At 48.2% G+C, this 18,850-nt stretch overlaps 1 long non-coding RNA gene across 1 annotated transcript; it reads left to right on the top strand.

Moving 5' to 3' along the window:
* The first annotated feature begins 3,556 nt into the window (after positions 1-3,556).
* Positions 3,557-6,443, top strand: LOC123154964 (uncharacterized). Its single transcript, XR_006477139.1, has 2 exons — positions 3,557-4,049; positions 4,628-6,443. It is a non-coding gene; the product is annotated as an uncharacterized lncRNA (long non-coding RNA).
* The last annotated feature ends 12,407 nt before the right edge of the window (positions 6,444-18,850 follow it).

Here is an 18,850-nt window from a genome sequence, read left to right as displayed (position 1 = left end):
GTATTCTCCGCAAGCACTGAAATTATAAGTAACGAGTAGTCTGATAGCAAGATAATTTGTAACGAGCATGTAACGATAGTAGTAACAAAGGTGCAGCAAGGTAGCCCAATCCTTTCGATGCAAAGGACATGCCAAAATGGTCTCTTATGATAAGCAAAGCGTTCTTGAGGGTACACGGGAATTTCATCCAGTCACTTTCATCATGTTGGTTTGATTTGTGTTCGCTACTTCTATAATTTGATATGTGGGTGGACCAATCCTTAGGTGCTATTATTACTTGAACAAACCTACTACTTATGATTAACCCCCTCCCAAGCATCCGCAACTACGAGAAAAGTATTAGGAATAAATTCTAACCATAGCATTAAACTTTTGGATCCAAATCAGCCCCTAACGGAATAGCGCATAAACTAGGGTTTAAGCTTCAGTCACTCTCGCAACCCATCATCTAATAACTACTCCACAATGCATTCCCTTGGGCCCAAATATGGTGAAGTTTCATGTAGTCGATGTTCACATGACACCACTAAGGGAATCACAACATACATACCATCAAAAGATCAAACACATATAAAATTCATGTGATTACTTGCAACAAGATTTATCCCGTGACCTCAAGACCAAAAGTAACTACTCACAAATGATAATCATTCTCAACATCAGAGGGGTATTAAATCGCATATTGGATCTGAATATATAAGCTTGCACCAAATAAAACATAGAGTAATCAACTACAAGATGTAATCAACACTACTAGTCACCCACAAGTACCAATCTATAGTTTCGATACAAAGATTGGACGCAAGAGATGAACTAGGGTTTGAGAGGAGATGGTGCTGTTGAAGATGTTGATGGAGATTGCCCTCCCCAAGATGGGAGAGTTGTTGGTGATGATGATGACGATGATTTCCCGCTCGAGGAGGGAAGTTCCCTTGGCGGAATAGCTTCACCAGAGAGAAAAAGTGCTCCTGCCCAAGTTCCACCTCGAGACGGCGATGCTTCATCCTGAAAGTCCTCTCCTTATTTTTCTAGGTCAAAATGAATTTTATACCAGAAGAAGGGCAATGGAGGTGGGCCGAGGAGGCACTGGTACATCGACCTACTATACAATTGGTTTTTAACCCCTTTCCGCGATGGCATTTGGAACCGTCGCCAAGTAAGTGTGGGCGATAGGGGGTAGTTCCCACACGACCCAGAAACCATCAGGGATATGCCCTCTTGGCACACACGCTCAGCAAAATGTGGTCGTGTGCGATCGGCGAGTGCTCAGAAACGGTTATACGTACAGTAGTGCTCAAAAAATACAATTATACATGCAAAACCGTTTCTGGTCGTAAGTACATCGAAAACAGTAAGTCCCCCCCCCCAAAACGTTTCCATTTCTATATACATCCCACACAATCGCTCCAATGAAAATGTTTCCGTTCGCAGGTACATCACACACAATTCCTCCCGTTCAATCGTTTGTGATAGCCTTGCCATTGCACATGATATTAACAATTTTATCGTTTGGTTATTGAATGCATCACACACGGTGCGTAGAAGAAACTGTGTGGCAAAGGCTGTCGATCACACATAGTTTTTATGTGGTAAACCTTTGCGCAAGGTGGCCTAACACAAATAGTTTTGAAGAGAATGTCGTGTGTGATTGTTCATTGATCCAACACGGTTTATTCCTAGAAACTGTGTGCGTTTCCTGAGGTCATCGCCCATGGTGTTTTCTGAATAACCGTTTGCTATAGAAAAACCCAATAACAAGCTAATTGGCCATTAGCAGGCTAATTTCCCTATTATTAATAATCAATTTATTATTCTAATTGACATTCATATTAAGCACATAATATATTTCATTTTCATATTAAGGAAGCAGGATTCCATAATTGAAATACATAAGAGTACAACATGATATAGCTTCAGCACTCAGCTACCCCATTACACAACTGCACCAGCACCAAGTTTCACATGCAGCTTCTAGAACCTTTCGAAATTAGCATCATAGATGGTACATAGAAAGATGCATTTCGTCTGGAAAACTGCTAAAGCGGAAGGCGAATATTGAGCCTTCATTCATGTTGAAGGTCTTTGCAACTTTAGGCCAGTGCCTGTGGATGATTGACCGTTCATCCTTCATCCTCTTCAGGAACACTTCAATATTGAACCGTGGGTGTTGTATGAAAACCTTCCTCGCCTCCTGACCATAGAGGTGGTTTGAGAGGTAATCATCAGTGAACTTATATGGAAAGGCCTAAAAACAAGGATGTGCATAAATATCTTCTCTATATTGGAAATGGGGCAAAGGAATAAAAAAGGTAAGGTATAACAATTAGTACTATCTTGTAGTTAACTGATGTCTTCTTCATTGTGTAGACAAAGATCTTGTTTTTTTTGTCGCTAATTTCTTTATCCTAACCATCTTTCCGAGTTTCCTGAGTTGATTGATATTCATGGACAACTCATTTCCCCATATGCAAAAAGGGTCGAACAGTGGATCAAAACCTCTGACAGCAGGACCTAGATGTGCAAGACCAAATTGTTAAAAGCCTAAATATTAGAATGGTTCCTGCAATTGCACAATAATGTTCTATTAGACAACGGACCATGCACGTGCTAACCTCGATTGTAAACCTCAGTGCTTCCCATTGTTTCCCTGCAACACATATAAGGTAGTTAGTCATCAGGTTAAGTAAGGGTTCGCATGCTATCAGTAAAATCTGTTGATGAAAAATAAACACTTTGCAGATTCATCAGATTAATTCAAGCCACATGGAAAAACCATTTATCCAAACCAAGCATGATTAAGAACTAGGAAATATAGCACTTGTATATGCTTCTCATGTATTAAGTGCAGCCAAATTCTATTTATTCCTCACATGCACAACAATACAAAATTCTACCCACGACAATTGGACGTCGCATTGCAGAATTGAACCAAGCAGTTAACTAAACACCACAACAAATGAACCAAACATTAACTAAGCACCACATTGCACAATATAACATAATCCTAATAGAAGATCAGAGAGTTAACCAAACCAAGCATGCTTAAAACCTTGGAAATATAGCAATTGTATTTGTTTCTCATATATTTAGTATAGCCAAATTCAATTTATTGCTCACATGGTATACAATAACAGAATGCACCCACAACAATTGAACATCGCATGGCAGAATTGAACGAAATAGTTAACTAAACACCACAACAAATGAACCAAACGTTAACTGAGCACCACATTGCACAATATAACATACTCCTAATAAAAGATTAGACAGTTAACCAAATCAAGCATGCTTAACAACTTGAAAATATAGCAATTGTATTTGTTTCTCATGTATTTAGTACAGACGAATTCAATTTACTTCTCATGTCTTTACCTAATATTAAAAGACGAAGCCTTTCATAGTTGTCCATACGTTTTACCTAATATTTAAATTGTTCTCTATATAAGTTTTTTTTCGCACATCTGCATCGTCCGAATCTCCTTGCGTTTTGGTACTTTTGTCGTGGTCCACTTCGTTTTTCTTCGTATGTTCGTCGCTTCCACTTTTCCATGTAAAAGTATATCTTCTAGGGACTCTCATTGGGAGTCCAGCTCTTCATCCCTCAGCGTCTCCTCTAATTCCTTATCCAAATATCGGTTAGATCCCATGGAACGGATGAGTTGCAAACGGAGCTACCAGATGAGGAGACCGATCCCATGGGGTGCCTTCATCCATCTCACCCCACAGTCTCCGTCACCTGACCGATCTCCGTTGGCCAGCGTCACCGCCCTCGACAACTCCCCTGATCCACCCCTATCGTGGTCATCGTCCTCGAAGCGTCGGTTTCCAAAAGAGGAGGACGATCCCATCGTGGTTCTTCATCCCTCTCACGCCACCGTCTCCGCCACCTTATGGATCTCCGGTGGCCGGAGTCGCTGCCCTCAGCCGGCTGATGAATTAGCCCCAAACTCCCCGAGAAACACCTGTCGGGTCATCGTCCTCGAAGCGTCGGTTCCCAGCGACTAACACGGAGGCTCCGCCCCCGCTGGCCCTGCTCCTGCCCCGAGAAGGTACTCATCCGCACAAACTCCACCCATCTCTTCCTCTTGCTCACGCGCGTGTGTACATATACCGCTGGCCCTCCAGTTCGAGGCAGACACCATGCAGAGGATATCGGAGCGCATGGGCGAACCTCCATCATGCACCCTTCAGACGTTTATCCGGCAGCGGCCCAACTCCTCTATCCCTTATGTTGTAGCCTGACCAGCGGCAGCTCGGTGACGAGGAAGAGTTCTTATTCGTCACTGCGCCTCTCCTCTGCCCGCATCTGGCTGCCCACCTCCTGCATGTCTGTGCCTCCTTCCTCTTGGCTCCGCCGCAAACGGCAGCAGCAGCATCACGTCCTCCTGTGCGCCACCACTGCTTGATGATGCATCCGGCTGACCTCCTCATAGCCACCACCGACCACGGGACCCTGCTGCCTTCACCACCCTGATGTTATTTTTTTTTCTATTGTCCCCGCTGCATCTTGAGTAATAGTGGGGGTTGTATCTTTGTGCGATGCATTTGCACATCACATATTTCTTAAAATAAGTTGATAGTGACATCTTCTTTCTAGTTTACATGAACTTCTTTTCTGTGTTGTCAGGGTCTCAGGGAGGAGATGGTGATTTAAGTTTTGTTCTCAGTTCCTAATTATATGTCAGGTTCAGAATTGGTAAGTTGTAAGAACTATTTGTGCGTGTGGAAGAGAAGAGCTATGGTCACTTTAGACAAACTTCTCTAGCAAAAAAATTTGGCAGCACTATGTCCATGTAATATTTGCTTAGCTACTTGGTTATGTTTGGTTCATCAATGCTAGGACCAAGGAGGAGCATATGATACTTTATTATATATAAGATGTGAGTTAATGATGATTTCCTATACTTCAATTTTGTGGCATCGCATTGCTCAACTTACTGATAGATAAATTAGTTTTCCTGAAGTGTAATACTTGAGTCCTTGCGTCTTCAGTTAGTTCTCAACACGGAATCCATTAAATCCATTCAAGAGTTATAGATGCTTTTCTGTTTACAATTTTTTAGTGGAATTTCTTGTCCGTTTGATTGCTAGATTTTTTTTACTTTTTACATGGTATATATAATAATAAATAATTTTTTTATTAGGTTATGATCATGGCTCATGTATATTTACAAAGTCCTTTCACATTGTTTTCCTTGTCAATGGTCCAATATATTTACTTTGTATAAGGTGCACCGAAGGGTCGTTTGAAGGACCGAGGGACCAACAAGAGCTCATGTATAGTAGTTGTGGCATGTATTTTTTCTCATGATGTGTCTGTTGAATTTTCATTATTCTCCCAGATCGATTAATGTTTTTTTGTTGCTTATTATACCACATATTTTGTGTTGCAATTATATTTCTTGTCGTTGATCTAATGACATTATACATTTTAATGCAGTTAATCCATTCACCAGGCTTTTACTGATTTAGCTGGGACATGCCCATACAACTCTTGCCTTTGGAACGCTTATGCTTATTTTCCTCCCTCCATGTTTTGTTTGCTGAAAAAATGCAATGTGGGTATGGAGGTTGAGAGCTATAAATGTAAGAAAGATTTAGCAAAAAAATTCCAATGCTCCTACCTAGAGCACTATAGTTCCCAGTGGCGCTTGACTGGACTGATATTGCCCACCCCATCTGGATCCGGTTCTGACTAGATATGGGTAACATTTTAATATATGGTTGGATTCAGATAGGTCACTAAAGGTGCAAAACTTCCATGATATGATTCATTATATAAAATTACTTTTGAAATGAGGGATTCAAATGTACACTTCATACTCAACACGACATTTTTATACTGCTTGATCAAATTAAATCAAGTTAAAGTTACTTAAATTAAATAATAAAGTTTCGATAATTCCCAGAAGCTTTCTGACCCACCTTTTGCAACCTTACATGAAGTACTTATATGAGGGAACATTATCTTCCTCGGGTAGTGCTTTGCTCTTCCGTGTTCTATAAATTGTGAGGTGTGCCTTGTTGGCCTTTTGAAATTATTTCCCCCTCTTATTTTGCACTTGGGATTCCTTCATCTATTGTTAGGTATATGCATCAAACTGAATGTATCCTCTGTTCATTTGCAGGATGATGAAAATCTTACCAAAGAGCATCAGAGTTGCAGGTGGTAGCCTGGTCGAAGCATGCACACGTAGTGGACTAGGATGGGAAGGAAGGAGTCCGGCGCCAAGGAGGAAGAGCATCGGGGACGAAGGAGAACTACAACGTGGGGAAGGGAAGGGCTGGACTGGTCGGCGCTGTTACTACTTATTGTTGGTGTAAATTTCTTTGATACTACTGATCTCTACAGAGAAATTGGGGATGCAAATTTATCACATGCACGCCCATGTACATCTGCTTGTCTCTTATCGAAAATTTGCTCGATTTGTGCTGCGAGTTCAGGCCAGACATGACACCAAGGATGTTTATTTTTTTCTAATTCCACTTTACTTAGTATCTGAGCTAATCATGAATGGAGAAAGTCTGTGCTGATGTCAGCGATAGATTATAAACATTGCTAGCTTCTTGTGTGTAGGCTTGTTCTGTGCTAGACTACCAAAATATTTTTTGCTTTGGTACTTTTTATTTATGGGCTAACAATGTTCTCGGTCCACGTTCACATTGAAGCTTATAGAACCCATTTTATTCTCCCATGTCGGTTTGGGTCGCGGTGGTCAGAAACACTGACCCAATGTGCCGACCCAAACCCAAAATGCGTCTGCTTTGTGTCCGCGCCAACCCATTTCAGCCCCTAAAATGGGTCGCTTCAGACACAAAGCGGACGCGCCGCACGTCCCCTCGGTGTCCGTCGCGGCCCCACATGTCGGCTGGCCAACTACCACACACGGCCATATTCAACGCGGCCACCTACCATGGGCCCACGCATCAGCGACGGGAAGCTATTGGGGCCCGTTCTTCTTTAATCCACGCATGCGGAGCAGGAGCCCACCGAGTGCTACGTCTCGACAGGCGAGTTGCACGAGTGGGTCCGCGGACCCCAATCTGGATTGACGCAACGTCGGCGCAGGAGGCCGCGTACCTCGAGCATTGGAGGCAGCACGCACTGACAGAGGAGCGCGTTGACGGCGAGCGTCTCATGCAGAGGGAGTGCGAGGAGGAGGAGCGCCGCCAGAAGGAGGAGGACGGGCGTCATGCATGTGCCGGAGCAGCCCGGCAAGCGGTGCAGCCGGCGCAGCAGGGTGACATGGTCCGGGCATGGGAGATAGCATTCCCGTGGGCTGGCCCGACGCCGCAGTTGGTCGACCTTGCCGTCGGTCCTTTGAACGACGAGGACGCCTAGGGCACCGTGCGCGGAAGCACGAACTTTTTTTATTTTGCATTAATTAAAGTTTAATGTAAATGTGGACTTTGGCCGGTGGCTGATTGGCTTTAATGCTTTATTTATGTTTAAGTTTGAACTTTGATTTTTTTAAGTCGGCGTTCAAAAATATGGGTCGGGCCAATGTTGTGTGGACGCGCTGACCCAAATGAAAAACCGGACACTAGTTTCTGCGCGGACAAATCAAACGGACAAAAAGCGGACAGTGCATGCGTCTATTTGGATAGACCCGTTGGAGTTGCTCTAAGAAAATAAGTACCAGAGAAGTCGTGCTCCCCTTTCCGACAATGACTCAGACTTTCAGTCTTATATGCTCGATACAAACGCCTCCATTTTTTGTACTTAGAATGACTCATGTCTGACACAAACTCTTTGGTATTCACTATTATATTCAAGAGGATCGTTGTGCAATGCTCTGGGTCTCGCCGGACAGGAACCGCGCTCCGCGACTGGCCAAACCTAATTCATGGTAATTATGTTTGCTCCATTACGAAGCGGGAAGTAGGAGGTTAGGGGTGATATTGGGTGGTCGGATGATACCCTGAGGACCTTCTGACCGAGCTTGGCATCTTGTAGGCCGCACGCTCCCCGAGGCTACCACACTTTGCTGGCATTAAGTCCATCACGGTGGCAGTGGATGAGCGGTCATTATGGCAGAGATGAGGTGAATCCTTGTCAACGCAATGTCGTCCATGTTGTCATGGCTTTGTACATGATGCAGGTTAAGAATAGTGTCAACCATGATGTGGTAAGAAGGTTAAAACACATACTCCCAAGATTGTGTTTGTGGATGCCATTGCAACGCACGGACAATTTTTCCGGTGGTATACAATAACAGAATGCACCCACAACTATTGAACATCACATTGTAGAATTGAACCAAACTGTTAACTAAACACCACAACAAATGAACCAAACATTAACTGAGAACCACATTGCACAATGTATAACCAAACCAAGCATGCTTGACAAGTTGGAAATATAGCAATTGTATCCGTTTCTCATGTATTTTGTAAAGATAAATTTGATTTATTTCTCACATGGAAGACAATACAAAATTGCAGCCTAAAGAATTGAACATCACATTTGCAGAATTGAACCAAACAGTTACCTGAAGATGACAACTATTAACCAAACAGTTAATAAGTGAGCACCACACTGCACGACATATAGAACATATACACTAGAGCAACAGATTGCATGGTAAAATTAGATAGCAGAATGCACTAGAATTTGTTAAGGAAAGGCAGGAGCACCACACACAATGGGTAAGGAGAGTATGCTTAACCGGCATAGCTAGCAAATGGCAAGGTGCTCCTCCAAGATCTCGGGGTAGGCATGAATGGAAGCCATCGCGACCTCATCTGCGCGTGCGGCCGCGATTTGCTTCTTCGCTGCGAAATGCTCCTTGAGATCCTGGCTATACTGCATGCACCATGGCTTAGGGCGACGCTTATTTGGCGGAGGGGTCGGTGATTTGGATGGAAGGTGTTGCGCCCGCGGTCGAGGCATGTGGGATGTGGAAGGAGGAGGAGGAGGATGGGGGTCGGGTGTGGATTACCTGCCTGGATAGACGAGGCCGAGCAGCGTGAAGGAGGGCCGCTAACGAGGAGGCGGCACTGCAAGCAAGCAGTGAAGGTTTCAACTTGGAAAGGAAGGCGGAAACAGGGGAAATGTGGCTTTTGGTGAGGAGGAGGGGGCGGGGAGGTAGATATTTCCACGGAAGGCAAAAAATTTGAATCGGTTCAGCGAAAAAACTGGCGCGCAAAGTGTCATCAGACACGCTCCCTTATTCAGAACTTTGTACAATATGTGAACATCACAAACGATTTATATAGCTTAACCCATGTGTGATGAGTTTAAATGTCAAAATTTTGGTTCAAATTTCCCTGGTTACAGTGGTCATCCACGTCATTGCATAATTTTGGTACACAAAGGAGACTACAGCACACCCCACTTCTTAATCAAGCAAGTTCACCAATTAAACAGAGCTAGCTGACCTAAACATTACTCTAACAATTAAAGACCGGTGCTCTTAATTAAGCAAAACAAAGAGTACTACTACGGCTGGTGCTCATCGATCTCCGTCGACGCCTCCTTGTCCACCTCGCGCCCGACGGTCTCCTAGGGAAGGGGCTCCATGGCATCCATCGCACCATACTTGGCAAGCATCTAGCCATCCGCGTCCGCCATCTCTCTGGAAAAGGCCACCACGAGCTAGGCATGGGCAACCGCGATCTGGGCTTGGACGGGCTTCATCGTGGAAAGGTATGTGGCGGAGGAACAGACGGCTGATCGAACGTTCTTGGCGATTGCTAACTCTCCGGCCGTGGGTTGCCGACCGTTGTTGGAGATCTTCGTTCGATTTGTGCGGTGAGCACCATGAGCTGTGTGCGGACGGCCTTGACATGGTTGTGGGCAGCCTCCATCAGGGCTAAGGCCTCCGTTGCGGAACAGATATCTATTGTGCCACTCTCGCCAGTTGCTATCCCCAAGGTATATGTTGCTTCCCCCACCTAAGAAGCAACAACGGTCGTTTGGGCAGCCTTGGCCGCCCGGTCGCAGAGTGCGGCCGCGCTCATGCACCTTGTGTAACGCCCACGATGCGGCTCTATCTCCATGTGTCGATGCACGACTTGGAGGCATAACCACACTGTGGTTTTGTCGCAAGAAGGATCATCTTCACACAATCCCATATAATGAACAAGAAAGAGATAAATTACGTGATAGCCTGGCTTAATAGGGATGATAGACTACTCATATCAATAAGGACTTCCTTCTTTTTTGGAAGCCCATTTGGACAGAAGTCCAAAGTTAAGCATGCTCAGCTTGGAGTAGTTTCAGGATGGGTGACCGACCGGGATGTTACTCCCGGGTGCGCACGAGTGACGACAAAGTGCGCAAAAAAGACTAGTATTGATCTGTGGGGTCAGTCTAGATCCCGCCAGGAGTAATGACCACCGGCGGGTGTGTTTGGGGCGTTACAAGTTGGTATCAGAGCCAACCCTCGCGGTTACACGGATGTTTGCGGACAGGTGCGTAGTCATGTTGTTCATGACATTTTCGACCCGTCGTGGCACATGGCATGACACATGTATCGGACTGGATGCACAGACATATGTACCAAGAGGGGACGTTCCTGTGGTCCAACGAGGATGTCGGTTCCCCTGAGTGGGGGTGTATGTGTTAGCCTGGCTTAATAGGGATGATATACTACTAATATCAATAAGGAATTCCTTCTTTTCCGGAAGCCCATTCGGACAGAACTCCAAAGTTAAGTGTGCTCAGCTTGGAGTAGTTTCAGGATGGGTGACCGACCGGGAAGTTGCTCCCGGGTGCGCATGAGTGAGGACAAAGTGCGTAGAAAAGACTAGTATTGATCTGTGGTGTTAGTCTAGATCCAGCCTAGAGTAACGACCATCGGCGGGTGTGTCCGGGGCGTTACACCTTGTTAGCACGCGCATGGCGGCTGCCACCGCGCTCTCACCGGAGTGGGCTGCCGAAGTTGCCCTCACGACGCGGGTCCATGTCCCCATCTTTCACCGGGGACGATTGAACAGTGAAATGATAGTTGGGGAGCAAGCTAGTGCGGTTGACACGCCGGCTGTGGACTGTAGCCGACGAACCTTCTCGCGTAAGCCATAGGCGTACTATACACCGACGATGCTCCTGGATATTTTGTACTGCATCTCACAGGTTGGTGATAATAAACTGTGTGGGATCTATGGCCGCGCTCTCGCCGGAGTGGGCCGCCGAACTTGCCCTCACGACGCGGGTCCATGTCCCCATCTTTCACCGGGGACGATTGAGCAGTGAAATGATATTTGGGGAGCAAGATAGTGCTGTTGACACGCCGGTTGTGGACTGTAGCTGACGAACCATCTCGCGTAAGCCATAGGCTTGCTATACACCGACGGTGCTCCTGGATATTTTGTACTGCATCTCACAGGTTGGTGATAATAAACTGTGTGGGGTCTACTTGATTTTTCATCTTGATTTGAATTACATGATGGGGTCAAAGCGGCAATGGATGGTGTTTGAATTGCTAGAACTTTTATCTGCAGTGAACATGCAACTATATGTGTGTCGTAAAAAAATGGAATTATTTAGGGTTCGTTTGGACATTTAATACATTAAATTGGTTTTTTAGCCATTTCAGGTGCACAATTCTAAATTAAACTACATGCACATGCTCCGGTGCAATGACATAGGTTGTAAAATCATATATGTGTTCATGGATTTATGTAATGTCCCATGCACGAAATGGGAGTGAATTTCAAACACCCTGCCATCGTCACTCAGCTCCAAACATTGTGTCGGTGGAAACAACACCTATGGAATCACTGGGATCCCTTCTACGATTGGCGGGCGCGGGGTTGTGCAAAGAGCAGGTCTAGTAGCCAGCACAAAGATCGTTTACCCAGGTTCGTGCCGCAAGGATGCATAATGCCCTAGTCCTACTTTGGTCTATATTTGAGTGTTCTTGAGCTTCTGAACTAGCTGCAGTGCGTGTGTAGTCCAAAAGATCTGAATCCGTCTCTAGTATGCCTCGGTCCTCCATTTATAGTCAAAAAGGGGTCGCCACAGTGGCACACAGGAGGTGGAAAGGTGTACAATGTACAAGCTTATCGCCTGTCATTATGGTACAAGGTGCATTAAATGCGCTCCTTAGGTGTCCCGTTTTCTTTATTGGGGATGGCAACGAGGTCCGTCCCGTCCGTCATCGTTCCGCCTTGCTCCGACATTTGTCCAGGCTAACGAGGCATGCAGCGCCACGTAAGCTGGCAGGCTGTTGAGATGGCATGGTGGTAGGGTCTTCACGAAGATCTGCATGCCACTACGCAGGTGCTTGACTAGCTGGATTAGCATCCACGTACTGCCACATTGGTACTAGCCTCAGTTGGTGGGTTGGCCGTTGGGCTGGGCGGTGATGGGGCGGCAAGGTCTTGTCGCGGTCCCGCATATATTCCCGGCAAGGGTCTTACCGGGGTCTTGTGATTTCCCTCGGCAAGAGTCTTGCCGGGGACATGCGAGTGTTTTCGGCAAGGAGCCTTGTCGGGGCCTCGGGGGCATCCTCGGCAAGGGGGCTTGTGATTGCCTTGTCTTCTGGTCATCGTCTAGTCTGGTGGGCTCTTTGTCTTCACAAAGATTTGTATGTCACCATGGAGGTGCCTCCCGAGCCTTGGTTTCAATGTGGTTGATGGTGTTGGAACCCTTGGGCTCAAGGGTGCCGCGCTCTTTACCATTGACTGCGATGTGATGTGTGAGGGAAGCAACCGCCCCGACAAGGGTCTTGCCGGGGGAGTCCACCTTGCCCTCTTGTTCTCTAGTCTTGGCGTTGTTCTAGTTGTCTTTGTTTTTGCTTCCTCTGCCCTGCTACGTATGGCCGCAGGCGCGGCTCTAACTGTCCGTGCACAAGTAAAGGGGTACCAAAGAGAGCCCCTACTTTTGTGCACCAACAGGAGCTCCCGGGCCTGGGCCATACATAAGTGCGACACGTTGTTGGGCTAGGGCCAAAACAGTGCGCAGGCATGTGGGGCTGAGTTTTACTGCTGTAACTTTCTCGCCTGTCACACTTCCCCACGACCCGCGTCGAATGCGCAATGCGGGGGTCGTGTGTGACGTGGGGGTCATGCGTGGGACGGTTGCTTCCCTCATGCATCACATCGCAGTGAATGGTAAAGAGGCAGCCCGCACCTTCCCCATAAGAAAAAGGGGAAACTGCGGGTGCGCTACTCATTTACCCTCCGCGTCTCTCCAATTTCGGAACCGCCGTCCCCCCTTCTTCTTCCTCAAGTGAAAAAGTCGAAACTCCCGCCTCCATCCGCCGCTGCCGCGCCCCCATCGCCCCAATCTCCCACTGTCTAGATCCTGCACCTCTTTCCCGGCCGCCATGGCACCCAAAACCAGTAAGGGCAAGGGAGTGGCCAAGGTCGCCAAGGATAAGGAGATGCCAAAGAGCGAGTCGGCGGCGCTTTGGGCGCATCTTGCCTTCTTCCCATCGACAGTTGATGCGGTCCACCTCAGGGGCAACTTCAAGCCTCTGTGGGGGGTGAAGACGATGGGGCATCTGACTATGCACATCATCCCCGCCGATTTTGCCAAGGCCGGCCCGAATCGGTATCCTTTCTTCGTTGACTAATTCTCCTGTGGGTTTTTCCCTCCTTTCTCCGACTTTTCCAATGATGTTATGCACACCTTCGGCTTCCATCTTCCTGATTTCACGCCGAATGCCGTGGCATGTATGGCCCTTTTCGCCCACCTCTGTGAGGGCTTTGCCTGAATGCTCCCAGCACGTCGCTTTTCCGCCACTATTTCTTCCCCGTATCCAGGCGGGGGTGCTATCTCCAGTTGCGTCACCTGGATCCCACGGACCCAGGAGAAGGGCACGTATCCAGAGGGTGCCAAGAAGGAGAGGTGGGAGGAGTGGCGGGGCTGGTGGCTATGGATCGAGGAGGAGGACCCGCAGGAGTTCTGTCAAGTTCGTCAGAGCCCGGCAGTCCGCCGCAAGGACTGGAGCGACACCGACGCCGATGACAAGAAGCTCGGGATTGCTACCACTAGGATCCATCTCCTCACTATGACCGGGCTCACCCTTGAGATGATTGGGGCCAACTTCATCCGCCGTTGCATCGCCTCACTGCATAACAAGGGGAGGCCAGCCTGGCTCTTCAGGAACGCGGCCGATGTCATGAGGCTTCGCCTCGGCTTGACGCACAACTTCACGATGATGGGCACGCTCATTTTTGTCAGCGGCTTTTCCAGCTCGATGTGGGTGGCGACGGCAGGGCTGAGAGAGCCGGCAAGGTCATAAAGGGGCCTCTATTCGGGTTGCCGGCAGGAGTGGTCCCGCTGAGCAATAACTCTCGCCAAGCCGACATCATCGCCATGATGCCGGACTTCAACGCGCACGACCTTGACTCAAGGTGGGCCGAGCCGTAGGAGGAGCGGGTGCAGGAGTTCTTCGACAAACTGTCGGAGAGGTATGTCTGCGATGAGCCACAGCTTATCAAGGACACCACCAAGGAGGAGCTGGACAACATTGCCGCCAGGGTGGCGGAGGTGGCGCTTGCTAGGGAAGCTGGCAGGCTCGGCCATGTGGAGAACGAGCGAGGTGGCTGCGGAGGAGGAGGAGCTTCCCGGATGGGCAGAGCCTGCTGGGGAGGCCAGCAGCGCCGGCACCGGGGCCCCTCTCATCGAAGATGTGGTCGAGGAGTCGATCGAGGGAGATGACTGGGCTGACGACCCTTCGACAACGGGGAGAAAGCGTGTCCTGCGGCGGGCCAGCTCTGGTGAGCCGGTCCGGCCCGGCAGGACTGGGCAGCAGCAAGAGGCCCAGGGTGAGTCCGTGCGCATGACGAGGGCCGCAGCAGCGAGGAAGGTGGTGAAGGCAGCGGTGGCGAGGAAGAAAGTGACTGCCTCTTCTTCGTCCAAACGTCGCCAGACTCCATCCCCTTCCCCTCCTCCTGCAGACGTCGACACGGAGGTCGTCTTCGATCTTGGGTCTCTCATCCCAATGAGGAAGAGGAAGGCAGCGGAAGAGGAGGTGGAGGATGAGTAAGCATTCTGCCTTTCATCATTTCTGTTCCTTTAGACCGCGCTAGTTTCCTTGACTTTTTTTACTCTTGCAGGGATATGGAGACGCTGGCACGGAGGGTGGCGAAGAGGGCTAGGGCCTCGACGGGCAGCCAGCCCCCGGTGGGAACCTCGAGTACGGCGCTGGTGGTGGAGAGTAGCCCAGATAGCAGCCCCTGGTGCAGCCCCCAGCATGCGTTCACCACTCGCTCCCCATCAACGTGTGTTGGGGTACGATCCCTTGGTGCTGACCTTGCCGTGGTTGTAGGAGGAGGACGACAGTAGGAGGAGCCACTAAGGGCCACCCCCAACACGCCACCCCCATCAACCACGCCGCCCCCGAGGGGCGTCCCCAGCAAGGGTGCCAAGTACCGAGCCCGTGCGCATGGAGGAGGAGGAGACGAACCCAGGCATCGGTGGCTCCGTCCCGGCACCAAATATCGGGGAGGAGGGGGCCACTCCTACCCAGCCCGACGCGGGTGAGTTAATTGCCCTCTGTCCCTGTTCTTGTTTTTTTATTTTCAAACCATGGTTTTGTGATGTAGGGTAGAACCCTAATCGTCCGATCTTTCACGAAAGGAGCGGATCCCGCGAAGAACACGAGGAACACAAAGAGGGAAACGAGGGAAATCACAAGGGGAAACACAATAGGAACACTCAAACTAACAAGAACAAGTCACACATGTGCTAGATCCTCGGATACATAGAACGATACACGGTCCACGGACAACTAGGGACGATACAAAAGGGTAATCGGTTCTTCTCCGTGAGGAGGTCTCGATGTTCTTCCCTAAAGGGGGGTCTTGAATCCGCTTGGGGGATCTTGTCCGGCGGAGGCTCGAATCTCCGAGGAGAAGGTAACCAAGTGGATGAGCAAAGCTCTCACACAAAATATGAGCTAATCCTTTGCTAACCCTAGAAAGTTGTACGGGATGGAGTATATATAGTCTAGGGGGTAGAAGGGGTACACGGGCCTCGACCCTTTACTGTGCGCAGACAGGGAGGCCGGACGTCCGGGCGTCGGGCCGGATGTCCGGGCGTTCACGAAGTGCCAGATGTCCGGGCTGTGGAGGCCGGATGTCCGGGATGGTGAAGCTGGCCATGTTGCTCTCTGGTTCGGGGGTGTCCGGATTTCCGGGACGGAGGCCGGATATCTGGGACCTCAGGAAGGGCCGGATATCCGGGCTTGCGGGGCCGGATCTCCGGGGCCTGTAGGCACTTGGTGGTTGAGCAGCTGTAGAGGAAGGCGCTCCAGGGGCCGGATGTCCGGGGCCTTGGCCGGACGTCCGGGGCCTGGGAGATGCTCTTGGCTCCTTCCGTTGGTTCTCCTCATCCGTGGACTTGGGGACTTGTACATCTTCATGCGCATCTTCGGGAGGACCCTCTTGGTACCTAATCATGCACAACATCTCGGTCTTTGGTAGTAGCCATGTCTCATGCATAGAAAGTGGAAGTTCAGAGAGGAGTGAGTTCACCTTATCTTTGATAGCCTTGGCTCGGGCTCGTGTCATTGGTCCAAGTGGTGCTGTTGGAGGTGTGGGTGCGTCCATGGGGATGATCTTGGGATGCTCCTCATCATCTCCCCTCCCTTGGGGAAGATTCATCCTCGGATCGAAATCCTCATCACCATGGTAGGGCGAGAGATCTTTGATGTTGAAGATGTCGCTCATGGAGTACTTGTCACGAGTACTGTCGATCTTGTAAGCGTTGTTGTTGTAGCGTGCAAGCACCTTGAATGGTCCATCCGCGTGTGGTTGAAGTTTGGACTTGCGTTCTTGGGGAAAGCGGTCCTTGCGAAGGTGTAGCCACACGAGGTCTCCAATGTTGAATGTCATAGGGTGCTTGTTGACGTTGAGCTTGGTCGCAAGGCGTTGTACTTGGCGCTTTATGGTGTTTCTTGTATCATCATGCACGTTCTTGAGATGGGTTGCTCATGCACTTGCGTCCAAATTGATTCGCTCTTGGAATGGTAGAGGTAGAATATCCAATGGTGACAAAGGGTTCAATCTGTAGACGACCTCGAAAGGGGACTTGCCGGTTGTTGAGTGTCTTGCTCGGTTGTAGGTGAACTCGGCAATGGGTAGACACTCCTCCCACTCCTTCATATTCTTCTTGATGAGTACTCGAAGTAGAGTGGACAGTGTGCGGTTTGTCACCTCCGTTTGGCCGTCGGTTTGAGGATGGTACGCCGCGGAGAAGAGTAGCTTGATTCCGAGCTTGGCGCATAGGGTCTTCCAAAAGAAGCTAAGGAACTTGACGTCGTGGTCCGAGACGATGGTCTTTGGCACACCATGGAGACGCAAAATTTCCCTACAAAAGAGATTAACAACATGTGAAGCATCGTCTATCTTGTGGCAAGGAATAAAATGTGCCATTTTTGAGAAACGGTCCACAGTGACAAATATGGAATCTTTCCCATTTCGAGTTCTAGGCAAACCGAGGACAAAGTCCATGCTAATGTCTTCCCATGGTTGGTAAGGAATTGGTAGGGGCATATAGAGACCATGAGATTGAGCTTTGGACTTAGCTTTGCGACATGTAGAACATTGGTTTGTGAAACGATTGACGTCCTGAAACATCTTTGGCCAAAAGTAGCTCTTCAAGAGCGTGGCGAATGTCTTGTCGCGTCCAAAGTGTCCCATTAAGCCTCCTCCATGAGATTCCTGCAAAAGCAACAAACGAAGAGAGGACTCGGGAATGCAAAGTTTGTTAGCTCTCATAAGATATCCATCTTTAATGTAATAGCTTCCCAAGATGTATTCGACAAACACTTGGCATAAGGAGTAGCAAAAGTTGCATCATGCTCATACAAGTCTTTGATATGCTCGAAGCCAATGACATCTAACTCAAGTTGCGTGACAAGCATGCATATGCGGGAAAGAGCATCCGCTATGATGTTTTCTTTACCCTTGATGTGCTTGATTACATAGCGAAAAGACTCAATAAATTCACTCCATTTAGCATGATGCTTGTTCAACTTCGTTTGACCCTTAAGATACTTTAGGGTCTCATGATCGGTATGAATGATAAACTCATGGGGACAAAGGTAATGTTCCCATTCATGCAAAACGCGGACTAAAGCATATAGTTCTGTCATAGATGGGATAATTGAGTTGCGCTCTGGAAAGTTTCTCACTAAAGTAAGCTATGGGGCGCTTCTCTTGCGTTAACACACCTCCTATGCCATTGCCACTAGCATCGCATTGAATTTCAAAAGGCTTGTCGAAGTTGGGTAAGGCAAGCACGGGAGCATGAGTAAGAAAATTCTTAAGCTCATTGAATGCGGTATCTTGGGATGGTCCCCAAACAAAAGGCACATTCTTCTTGCTCAAAGCATGCAAAGGCGAAGCAATGGTGCTAAAATCCTTGACAAAGCGACGGTAGAAACCCGCAAGGCCAAGAAAACTACGCACTTGATGCAAGTTGGTTGGTTGCGGCCAAGTCTTAATAGCATTGATCTTGGACTCATCAACATGAACACCCTTAGAAGAAACAACAAAACCCAAGAAAACGAGCTTATCAACACCAAAAAGGCATTTGTCCATATTAGCATAGAGGCGCTCTTTTCTAAGAGTTTGCAAAATGGTGCGGACATGGGTGACATGCTCTTTGATAGATTTGTTAAACACAAGAATGTCGTCAAAGTAGACCACAACAAATATACCAATGTAAGGGCGAAAGACATGATTCATGAGGCGCATAAAAGTGTCCGGTGCTTCCAAAAGACCCATAGGCATGACTAACCACTCATACAAACCAAACTTGGTTTTGAAGGCGGTTTTCCATTCATCACCCTCTTGTTTGCGGATTTGATAGTAACCACTCTTAAGATCAATTTTGGAAAACATAGTGGCACCGCTAAGCTCATCAAGCATATCATCTAGGCGTGGAATG

The sequence above is a fragment of the Triticum aestivum genome, chromosome 7A (genome assembly GCF_018294505.1).
Source record: "Triticum aestivum cultivar Chinese Spring chromosome 7A, IWGSC CS RefSeq v2.1, whole genome shotgun sequence".
Classification (NCBI taxonomy): Eukaryota; Viridiplantae; Streptophyta; class Magnoliopsida; order Poales; family Poaceae; genus Triticum; species Triticum aestivum.
The sequence above is the reverse complement of the archived record's forward strand: the minus strand, read 5'-3'. Positions and strand labels throughout refer to the sequence as shown.